Source organism: Podarcis liolepis (assembly GCF_965112155.1).
Source record: "Podarcis liolepis genome assembly, chromosome: 6".
NCBI lineage: Eukaryota > Metazoa > Chordata > Lepidosauria > Squamata > Lacertidae > Podarcis > Podarcis liolepis.
The window spans coordinates 63,414,230-63,426,370 of NC_139559.1; the positions used below are offsets into that span (position 1 = coordinate 63,414,230).

The 12,141-nt window shown below is 42.6% G+C and overlaps 1 protein-coding gene across 20 annotated transcripts in view; it reads left to right on the plus strand.

Annotated features, from left to right (window-relative positions):
• Positions 1-289: 289 nt before the first annotated feature.
• The window catches only part of LRRC7 (leucine rich repeat containing 7), a 197,191-nt gene continuing 185,339 nt past the window's right edge, over positions 290-12,141 (plus strand). For 9 of the 20 annotated variants that reach the window (XM_083510415.1, XM_083510428.1, XM_083510423.1 and 6 more), the window contains exon 1: positions 349-1,268. The gene's annotated coding sequence lies outside the window, so the exon portion shown is untranslated. Of the gene's footprint in view, positions 1,269-12,141 lie in introns of all 20 variants that reach the window. The other 11 variants (XM_083510425.1, XM_083510430.1, XM_083510422.1 and 8 more) reach the window with 6 other exon arrangements.

Consider the following 12,141-nt stretch of genomic DNA (forward strand, 5'->3'; position numbering starts at 1 on the left):
TGCTCAGTGGCTTGCGCCAGAGAGACCCCGCACCTGAGGCTGCGGGTCTCCAGTAGGCGCTCAAGAAACCACGCTCCTTGACCACTGGGGTGAGACTAGCGGGAAGGCGCGCGCTACTCCCACATCCAGGGTCCGCGCGTGGCTTCTGCAGCTGCGAGAAGACGAGCAAAGGTGAAGCAGCCTTTCGAAGGGGCGTGTCCTTGGCTGCGGGACCACGGCGGCCACGTGCAGAGCGTGGGCCAGGTGGGCGGGGCGTTTGTACACTGGCCTCCTCCACCACGCCCACTCCACTTCTTCTTTCGGCGGGGCGGGGAGCGCGTGCGCGCGCGAGAGAAGAGGGGGCTGGGATTGGGGGGGGAGCGGTGGTTAGCGAGGAGCGCTGACGCGCGCGCCTTGTGGGGGCGGCCGTTGCCTCTCCTTCCCCTCCCTCTACCGCTCTGGAGGGCGAGCGCCGGCTTCATGCCTCTGAGGCGAAGCTGAAGCCGGAGGCTCCTTCTCCTGTCGACCGCCCCCCCTTCCCCTGGGTTTTGAGCGGGCAGACACCTCAGCACAGCGCCAGGCTGCCGCCCTCTCGGCCAGGGGTCGCCCCTTTCCCTGAGGGAGGGCGCCAGGCGGTTCCTCTTGCTTCGCTCCGTTGGCGCCGTCGGACGTGAGGGGCGCCCTCTTCTTCCTCCTCCTCCTCCTCGGGAGCTTTTCGCCGGCAGCGAAGGAGGTTCGGCCACATGTGGGCAGCGCCAGCCCTCCTCCCGCTTCCCTTTCTTTCCCTCCTCCTCCTCCTCCTCCTCCTCTCTCCTCTGCAACCATTATTACACCTGTGAATGGAGGGAAGAAGCGAAGCCGTCGCCTGAAGCCGAGGAGGAGGCGGCGGCCTTGACAGTCACACACACACCCGGGTGATCTTTTTGTGTGTTTTTGCCCTCCGACCCTTTTCTCATCGGCGGAGGAGCAGTCGGGGAGCTCCTCGTGGCCAGCCGCGGCAATGTGAGGCAGCCCTGCTGCGCGCGTGCCCTTGTGGAGTCTCGCTCTTGCGCGCCGCTCCGGCAGATGCGCCGGGGAAAGGGGGCTGGTTCGAGGCGCCCCCCCCATCCCCACCGATTTATTTGCATCGCTGCCTCCGCGGCTCTAGTGGCGGCGCCGGCAGGACCCCCCCCTTTCCCCCCGCTTTCTTCGCACGCCGCCTCGGTCCTAAAGGATTGACTGGATGAAGAGCTTGCCTTTTGGGTGGTTGCCTTGGGGGACTGGCAAGCGGAGAGACTTCAGCTGACAAGGTACCTGTTCTCCAGACCTGGGTGGGGTGGGAGATGCAAGATGCTCACCTGAAGGGTATCCGCATCGTGGTCTAGTAAAAGGGGGGGGGGAGCAATAAAAAAAGGGAGGGGAATCGCCATCCTTCTACCTTAACCTATCTTCTCACTTTTTTCTTTAAACCCCATAACCTCTCGATTTCTTTATGGGAATCGCTGTCGCCACCGTTATCATTTGCAGGCAGCGGAAAGGCTCATGGGCAGATTCCCCTCCCTGCAATGTGCATGTTTGGAGCAGGGGGCTGCGTCCTTTTTCTTGGGGAAGGGGCTGCTGCTCCTACGGTTGCCTGCTGTAGGGGCGTGTTAGCAGTGCAAGCGCTGCACGCTCGGCTCCCTGCATGGGCAAGCCGGGATTCAAGCTGGAGGAAGTAGCTCTTTGTAGCTTCACGTTCTTCCCCGTTCCCCCACCCGCCACCCCCTCCCAAAAAAATTGCTGCTGGGTGTTGCCTCCGTTTGGGGGCGGATGGCGGTTCGGGGGCGGTGGGTGAGCCATGGAGTGATGGAAGCGCCCGAGGGTGCTGCTGCTGGTGGTAATCGGTTGAAATGCAGTGGTTGCTAAGGGGAGAAAGCAGAGCTGCAAAGAAGCTATATTCTCCTCCTACCTAGCTTTGTGATTCCCCTTCACCCCCCCCCCCACCTCCGCTTAAAAGACGTGTAGATTTGGAGGGGGCGGGGTGGTATGGGGGACAGGATCAAGGTGGCTGAAGCTGTTTGCTGGTTAGAGCAGCAGAAGCTCCCACTTGGCATTTATGCACAGGAAAATTTGCAGCATGGTTGCAGGCTATGGAGGGCCCTTTTGTGGTGTGTGTGTGTGTGTGTGTTTTTCTCTCACCACGCTGTAAGTACAATACTCCCCATCTTGCCAGGAGAGGGTGTGAACAAGTAGGAAGATGTGACTGGTAGGGCATAGTTTCTCTCTGTGGAAAGGGACCCATGTTGCTACCTAATGTCTGCCACTATAGCTTCCAGAGGGAGAGGAGAGGTATGTAAGTGGAGAAGAGTGAATTGCTCATGCACTGAACCAGCCATCTCATATTCACATCCACTCACCTGCACTTTCCCTCTGGGTAGCACAAGCATAGCAGCGGAGATCAGGCAGCATTCTAGAGGGTTACCAAGTAAAGGTAGTAGTGACAGCTTCTGCTCATTCATTCTGGGAAGCTGTGCTGGGCCCAATATTCTCTGCCATGCTGGCTGCAGATGGAGGGCAAGCAAGTAAAAGGAGACCACAGGCAAGGAAAAGAGAAGCTGTTCCTTGTAGGATTGTGGAATCACTTACGTTCCCCTCAATCTTAAGAGCATGGCAGGAAGGACTAGGCAAGTGATGGCCACAAGGGGTTGTTACCATTACTTCTGGTTGCTTAGCTGGCCTCTCTCAAACTCTGGGAGGCTCTGCCTCACTCTCTTTCTCTTTGGGTGCAACAATTGGAGTGATATGATGGGGAATGATTGGACACAGCAGGGCTTCGCAGAACAAGTGAATCAGCGAAAGTTGCTACTGCCTCTTCTTGGTTGCTCTCCACTCTGGACAGTGCAGAAATGAGTAATGGCTCCCTACATCCAATCACTGCTTGCTGCACAGGTGAGCGAGCAGAAGTACAGGGGCAGAAATTATTGCTCCTTTCATGAGCAGTTGCCTCTGTCCAGTTGCACACCTACACTCTCCCTCTGGTTGCAGCGGTGGTGGGTATTGGACACAGTTGCACTGACCCAAGAGAGGGCAAGTTAGCTGGGGGAGACCTTTCTCTGTTGACAGTGCCACAGGGCCCAGTCCTCCCTGAGAGAGAGAAGATGAACAAGTGAATGGAGGTAGCAGTCTTTTTTTGGTTTGTACACTCTCTTTAGGCAGCCCTGCTGGTTCCAGTTTTTAGTGTCCTGCTGTCCATGGAAAGAGAAGGTGGGTGGGCAGAGGCAACCACCACTGCTTTCACTTGCTTTCCCATAGTGTCCCTCTGGCAGTGCAGTGAACAGAGCCCACGGCGCTTGGAGGCTGTTGTACCTTAGCACCGAGCTAGTCCATGGTCAGTGTGAGCCATCCTGTGGTGCTGGGCCCTTGCAGCATATTACGTTTCTGCAAGATTTAGGCTTGTGTGAGTGCTGGAGAGGACAGGCTAACCTTATGGCTTCACAACATATTGTGAAGATTTTTAGGTACATAAACAGATAAGAGGATTAGACTGTTAGAGCTCATAATTTCTGGGGCAGTTGAAACACACACCACCAGAACACTAATCTCTTTTTTCATTGTCTACAGATAATAGCACAATTGGGGCTTTCTCATTTGAGCCACCAAAAGAGTGTGGTGTGGCTACAAAATGGAAGGGTTGATAGCTAGAATTGCATTGATTTTAACACAGTTCAGATTGTCCTCAGTGGAAATTGCTCTGCAATTATGTGTGGGCATCATAGTTCTCTTTTAGTTTTAAAAATAAGGAAACTCAATTGGCGTTATTTTATGTCAATACTATTTTATGTCAGTACTATTCTTTGTTCGGTGTGACTAGAGACATTTAAAATACTCATCTATTTCAACCCACCAAGAGCCCGCTTCCTCCACCCTCTTCTTCCCCATGGTTGTGACTCAGAATGGCTTTCCTTTTTTGGTATCTATGTGAAAGAGATGTCTGTAACCCAACTTTACTTTGCTGTTCCTTCTTAGCCATGCCTATTCATTAAACGCCCACAGTGTGCCTGCCATTATGTAAAGTTTAGTTGAGTTCTGCACACTGGGCATGCTCAGTTCTCATTAGGTTGCTTTGGGCTTGCTTTACCACCTCTTAGGATTTTTTAAATAAAGACTTTATAAATCTTGACATTCTCTCAGACCTCCCCACTCCCTCTTGTGCATGGTTGGCACCATTTTTGCTACATAAACCACATTCAGTCTTGAATTTTGAAAATAGAAGAAATGATTCTCAATACAGTTTTTAACTCATGAAATATTTTTTCTAAATTAAAAAATGAATGAATGTGCACTACAAAGAGTATGGAAGATGGTACCTCAATTAGGGAAAATGTTGGTAATTAGCATGTATTTGTTTCTAATTAAGACTTACTAAGGCCGTGTAACTTAAGTTCCAAATTCCAGCAGCTACTCATTTTAATAATTCTTGAAATTTAGTCATACCCATGTTGGATAAGAAAGAAATAATGGGTTGTTCCTGTGTTTCTACAAGTTGAAGCTATTTAACAACATAGTTGTTTCACTGGTGAAATGTTTTATTGTACAGGATAATTCATAAGCAGGTTGCTGGTAACTTCATTGCACAATAGATTGCACACCTGTTACACAATGAGTTTCTGCTAGCACAGTTGTTGGAGTTTATTTCTTTGTTGTAAAACATTAAAACCCAAGAGTCCTTGCGCTAGCAAACAGAACATAGAATAGAGCCCAGTGTTCTTCCATTCAAATTTATTATCGCCTTGAAAAATAATATGAAAATATTTAAACATTTGCAACACTTTAAAAAAAAATCTTGAGGCCTTGAATTTTGCAAGTCTTCTGGGAAATCTGTTGTTCCCCCCTATGCTACCAACATCTTCACCATTTGTTTGACCAGAGAAACAGGAACAGTTTCTGTGTAACGTTTAGCAGTCAAATAAATGATTCCTCAACTGATTCCCTTGACTTGAAGATAGCACAACCATGTTTTGTAGTAATGTGTCATCTGTATAGCTAGCTTATAGACCAGAGATATCCAGTGTGGTGCCCTTCAATTGTTACTCCAACTCCTGTCAACCCCATTCAGCATGGCTTATGGTCAGGGTGACGGGAGCTGTGGTCCAATAACATTTGGAGGGTACCATGTTGACTGTCCATTATATACCCATACCATTGAACTGCAGTTGGGTTCCTAAATATTGTGGTTAATCAGGCTGGTGTTGTGTCTTGCTTGAAGGCAATCTGCATGAAAACACCACCACATGATAAAGATACAGGAATTGTAGTTATTGCAAGAAAACAAAGTTTAGATTTTCTTAACTTTGTTATAAAATACTCACTTTATACATATTTTAAAATCTATGTTAAAGCTTGCTGTGTCATCATATATATCTATATTTATATCTATATCCCAACTTCTTTCTTGTTCCTCTCCCTCGGGACAAGTTTTAGTTTTGAAAGGGATAGGGCCCTGTGTGTCTTTTCTCCTAACCCTCTTCTTTCATTCTCTGTGGAAATACATTTCTTTCTTCTTTAGTCTTTCTAATTAGACGTGAAGGTGGAAGTTAGTCCCTGCCTTAAATGGACACCTCTCAGTGCTTGATATGACAGGAAAACACATGAAATTCAAGTTGGAATCAACTCTTTGGGTCTGATTCCAGTGTAGATGTGTTGAAATCACTGATCAAATGCTAGGTTGATTCAACAGGAATGAATGGTATGCCTCTTATGCTTGCTCTCCTAGTGGTCACTAGCTAACAAAGTGTAACACAAGCCCCTTGAGATTTAGAAGATTTGTTTCCTTTTACTATTGGTGTGAGTTGAATCAGATTTTTCTCTTTTGGAAGAATTAGCCACATTGATAACTCTGGACCACTTATATTATAAAGTCATGTTAAAACATAACTTTCTGATATGAGGGAGATAAGAATAAACCTATCTTGGGTATTTATAATGTCACCATGGTAACATTTTCATGCTTTGTACTTGGCCTCTGACATTTTCACCTAAACAGAGCTCAACAGAAAATTCTATTCTTGTTTCTACTAGGGTAAAGTGTTGTGGGCAGTTGAAATGCAAGGAAGGATGCACTTTGACTCACAGTTATATTTAACAATTTTTTGTTGGTGTTAAGTGTAGAAAAAAGCATAGTAACTTGTGCTGGCAAGTTAGATGGGTGTTGGTTCTATGCATCAATTTACTGTATTCCAGGATTCAACAAAAGATTCAGGCTTACCATGACAACACCCGCTCCTCTCTCTCTGTTCATCAAATATTGCAGTGGATATTTTTTTAGCACAAAAGCAGCACCTTCTTAAAGAAATGACAACACTACAATATATACTACAGTGAGCAAACTTAACTGTACAGAATGCTTGTTCTGAATGGAATTATACCTGCTTTGGGGGGGGAAAGCTGACCTATTTTTCCTGAATTTTAATGCAGCTTTTAGATTAAGATGACTTCACACTTCTATTTTTAAAAAGTTTGATGAAAGCACATTGAGGAGAGTCATGCTTTTTAGAACTGTAGTTCTCTTCCACCAAAACTAGAGTGCTTGCTTTAAAGTAAGTATGTGGTAGATCTGTATAAATTTGAGAGGACATAAGAGCCCTACCGGATCAGATAAAAGACCCATCTAATCCCTCATCCTGTTTTCACCAAATTCTGTGGGAAGTCTGCAAGGAGGACCTGAGTGGAACAGTGCTCTTCCTCATGCACGTTTCTCAGCAACTGGTATTCAGAGACTTAATGCTTCTGACAGTCAAGGTAGAACATAGCCATTGTGGCTAGTAGCCACTGATAGTTTTATCTTCCATGATTTTGACTAATCCTGTTTTAAAGCCACCCAAGTCTGGCCATCTTTTCATCTTGCTGGAGTTCCAAACTTTAATTATACACTGTGTGGGGAAGTACTTTCTTTTGTCTGACCTGAAGCTTCTCTTCCAATATTCAGCTTCATTGGATGGTTCCAAGTTTTAGTATTGTGGGGGAAGCTAAAAGCTTATCCATTTTCTCAACTCCATGCATAATCTTGTATACCTCTACCATGTTCTCACCTCTTACTTGTCTTTTGTCTAAACTAATCCCCCCCAGTCATATCTTTCCTGATAGAACAGTTGCTGCAGTCACTTGAAGTTTTTCCAGCTCTATAACATCTTTTTAGGTGAGGCGACCAGAAATGTACACATAACCCAAAGTACAGTCTCACCGTAGATTTGTATAGCACCGTTATGATATTGGCAGTTTTATTTTCAGTCCCTTTCCTAATGATTCCTAACATGTTTGTTACCCATTCCAGAGAGAAGGCTGACAAAGCAATAGCCACATTCGCAGAAAATAAGGCATTGAATAATAAAATAAGGCATTGAATGCATGCCGATTTATAGTGACCAAAACACATACAGACAAGAGATAAAATTAACACATTTTCAAATATTTCAGATTAGATCTTATCTAACTCTGTGATTGAAGAAGAATTCAGATTTTGACAGTAAATTGATTTTTCATGTTATTTTCCAATAAAAGAATGCTAGTTTATGGAGAGATTGGTCAGAGTCTGATCTCTATCAATCCACAAGTGTCATGGTTCTTTGGTGCACAGAAGTTTCACAACACACATTCATTCTGCAATACTTGCATTTGTGATGTGATTTCGAGGTGGTAAGAATCAGTAAAGGTCCCCTACAAAACAACAGCAGACAGTTGTTCTATATTTTACCTTCTCAGAAGTGCAGTGTAAGTAAGTGAATACTCCATCTCTCAACTTGATGATCACAAATAATGGCTAGCCAGAAAGCCAAGCTGACATTTGTTCCCTCTCAAGTGACATCATGATTGAGGGCAGTTGATCTAGATTCTAGGTAGTACTTGGTTTCATCTCTGATTGAACTAGTAGTATTTTGGTGGTATAAAGTTAAATGATCATTACTTTGAAACCTTCATTTAGTGGCATCTAACACCAGCTAAAGAAAGGTTGTAATACAGTACTGACAGATTGGGAGTTGTTGATTAGTCAGTAACAAGGTGACCTTCAGTAATATATGTGGAGTTTTCCTGTTCATTCAGTCATGTCCTACTTCACAATATTTCATTCAGTTCCTCCTCCCACTTAGTTTTCTGTCCCCATCCCCAACAATCAATCAGCATTCTATGCCCACTCAGTTTTTTTCTCATTAGGATTCCCCCACCCTTGCTAAAGATTTATTATATTTGTGCAAGCCTTTGGGTTCCCTCAAGCCTCTTGATTTTGTGTGTGTGTACTCAGTGAACATTAGCAATAGTGCAGGATGTTTATAACCTGTCTGAAGTTTTTTTGGGTTTTGGTTTTGTTTAATGGATATAATGTACGGTATGGATTCTTTGCTACAGAGGTCGGTTTGCTGTGAGAGGATCCCTTGTTGGGATCATGTAACACTTCCAGTGGGAGTGGGGAGGAGCAAAGCAGGTATAATTTAGGCATGGAAAGCCGGGCTTTATGGCTTATCTTTCAAAGGAACTGTTAAGGGGGTTCCTTTTAAATCTAGAATTTGCCTTCATTTTTTCTTTTTCTAGATATAACACAATATGTTCTTCTTTATTACAGTTTTTCTAAATCTGTTTAACTCTGTATGTTATCTTTTTAATTGAAAAGCAATAAACCATGTAGATTCTCAGATCTTTAGTCAGCAGTCTTTCACAGCATCATGAGGCAAAGTATATGTATATGCATTAATTTGTTACAGTGCACATGTAGCAATCTCATTGCTTTCTAAACAGCAGCTTTACATGGAAACTTGGTTCTGTAAAAGTAAATGACATCACAGCCGGCAACTGCTCCTAACTAACTTCTCCTGTTGGTCAGTGTCCTACATAGAAAAAAGTTCCCCAACTTGGTGGTAAACCTTGATTTAGCATTATGTTCTAATGCAGTTAATTAACATGCAGCAGTTACCAATCAGTCATTTCAATAGAAGCACAGATCCACATATATGGTTATTTGCATTAATGAGTCAGTTTTATTGGCTGAAATGGGGACTTCTTGCAAATGCAGTAGCTCTATTTGGATGCTGGAGCACTAAAGAACTCTGGATCTGATTTTGTAAAGAAAAATTCCACTCTCCACACACCTGTGGTAAAGAAAGACTCAATTCAGAAACAGGATTGCTGAAGCATCCCATGAATCTTTCATAGGAAAGTTGTGCTCATGGTAAATAGTGTAGAAATCATGTCTTGAAAGAAATAAGTACTGAAAGAAAGTCTGAAAGTAATAAGTACTGTTAACCTTGAGAAAAGAAAAGAAAGTTATCAAAAAAAATACTTAGATGACACCCAGGCATATAGAGGAAACGGTTGCTCATTGTAAATATTCAGGAAAGGTCCTGAAAGAAATTATTTAAATTGCAACAAAGATTATATAATTCTTGTGACAGGGGTATATGGTGGGGAGAAAAATCCTAAAGGAGAAAGTTCCTGCAACATACGTAATATGTTATTTAAAGAGCGTTTGGACTCTTGTGTAAATGGTGCTTTAGATTTTGGACATGGTTTCTTAGCTCATATAGTATAGTGGCTCTAAAAGTATGAATTGTTGTTTATTATAAGAATATTAGGCAGTATCTCAGTGGCAAGAGTTAAATGGCTGTTAAACTTCCCCTAAAGTGATATTCCCCACCACTATCTGTTGTGCCTTACAATGTGTACTCTTAGTTTACAGAGGAAAACGGAGAAGCACAACAGACTTGCCTAGTATCCCATGTGACCTGAGTGTGCAGAATCCTCTGCATCATGTTCACTGGTACTGTACTTTGGCAGCCAAGCTTCATGGAAGTTTTGAAAATCATTGATAGACTCCAAACTCTGGAATTCTTTTGTTTTCCAGAATATTAAAACTGGTGCACAGTAATAACTTATATTTTGAAATCAGCAAAATCTTTGATATTGACTAGCATTCCATTCTACATTTCTTACTTTGACTGGATTATTTGGTGGTGATGTTCTGTGGACGGGTTTAAGTATGTGCTATCACATGCTTGTGAAATACAGTGTCGTGGTGATTGTCCTTCATTCATTCTCCTTCCATGAATTTTTGCCGATTTCCCCTGAAACCACTATGAAGAAGTAAATAATGAGTAGAATAAAGAACTAGCAAGCTGCCTGTTATATTCTGCAACACTGTAGTCTGAAATACTGATTTACAGCTCAATCCCAACCATGTCTGCTGGAGTTAGGATTTGCAGTTTAAAAGAAACAAGTGAAAGGATGCCAGTGCTATAACTCTCAGTTTGAGCCTTTTAAGAAATATGACCATTTGACAGGGCACTAAGAATTCCATATTCTGTCAGTAAGGAGACAGGGTGCTGTAACCCGTGCCTCACTGCTGATGGCACAATCTTACTGGAACGCACTTTACAGATGGGAAACATAGACTGATTAATGGCTTAATTCAAAGCTATGTGAAGTAAATGGATGCCTTTCTTTTGACAAAATGCTCTTTATTGGTCCTTAAGCAGCTTGCTGAAAGGCAATATCTGGAAATGTCCACTAGAAGACAGAGATGTGCCTATAGTTCTAATGTTCCAATCTGTCACAGTTTGTCATAAGATATTGCATGTTTACCATCACAGTTTTCTGTTTTGTGTGTCCATTCTTTGTGAATTCCTTGTTTCTATAAAAGGCAGCATTCAAGGCTGATTTCTCTCAATTTATGTTGCCTTTTCATCTAAAAATGTAAACAGGACCTTTAATAATAATATAATAATATAATAAATATTTATACCCCGCTCAAGGCGGCTAACAGCAAATATAAAACATTGATTAAAATGTGACTTAAAAATAGCATAAAATACAACATTAAATGCAGTATCAATGTCAATAAAATTAAAAAATTCAGGGTTATGGGGGGGGGGGACCCAGTCAGTCAACATCAAATGATCACCAGGGCTAACTGGCCAAGTTGGTCCTACTAAGGCCAGCAAGGAAACCAGGGAAGAGTTTAAATATGGGGTCTCGGAAGGATTTCTTCATAAAAAAGGAAAGGGAATGGAGGATCAGGCTAATTCATATTGAAGCTTTCTTAACAATTATTATCAGCTCCAAAAATGTGGCAAAAGTCTTAAATACATAAAAGGTGATATGTATATATATATATATACATATGCAAAGAACCAATCGATTTGTGAAAAGGGTGAAAAAGCTCCCTTCGCCACACCACACGCTGAACTTTCATTGCAGTTGCAGCCTCCACTGTTGCGCTTTGTAAGAAAAGAAAACAACAGAGGAAAGACACATGCCACTTAACATTACATATAGCTTAGCCTGATTGATAGAATTCCAGCACAAATTCATAAGAAAGAATCAAAATGTAAGCTTTCCTGGTTTCCTCAAAGCTTTAACGAAGTAGAACAAGTAAAGTGATGTAAAGAGATGGGACTTCCCTGCACAGACAATTCCCCATAAACGGTCTTAGAATGCACAGTTGATATATTTTATAATCAATAACTAGGCATACATGGAAGTCAAATTTATTTAAAATTGTTGAGGTGGTGGCAAGTAACTTTTAATGTTGAAATTAAATACGTACTAAAAGAGGTTTCTTTTTTCTTTCCTTTTCTCTTCCTTTCTTTCTTTTCTACTTCTATAAAGGGTCATCTTGATTATGTTTTGTGTAGAGTGGTCCATAAAGTCCAGATTCAGAGTCAGTTAAAGTATCCTAAACAGAGCAAACATGCAGGAACAACATTGCCTAAGATAATCAATCTAAATTATGTTCATATATTTTTCCATGTTTCTCCTTCAGTAATTGCGTCATGTTTTGGAATTTAAATTCTTTTGTATGTTTAGTGGGTCAGTATAAAATGACATGCTACTCTTAGTATTTCAGTTTAGGCTATTACATTGGATTTTTCTTTGCAACTAGAAACCATCTGATGATACGTGCATTTTCATATTAAAGTACTGCTCTCCACTGCAATTCAAAACTTTTAAAAAGACACCTCTGAATTGTTCAGTATAAAAACTCTTGACAACCTTGTGAATTTTCATATTTGACAAATGGTTCTTATTCATGCCAGCACTTCAGACTAATGTTCTGGGACTTGTGGGTGTTAAAGAACAGAACAAATTTCCATATCAACTAATTTGATCCCACACTAGAGTTTTAAATGGGATTATTTTTGACAGTCCTTATATGGTAGA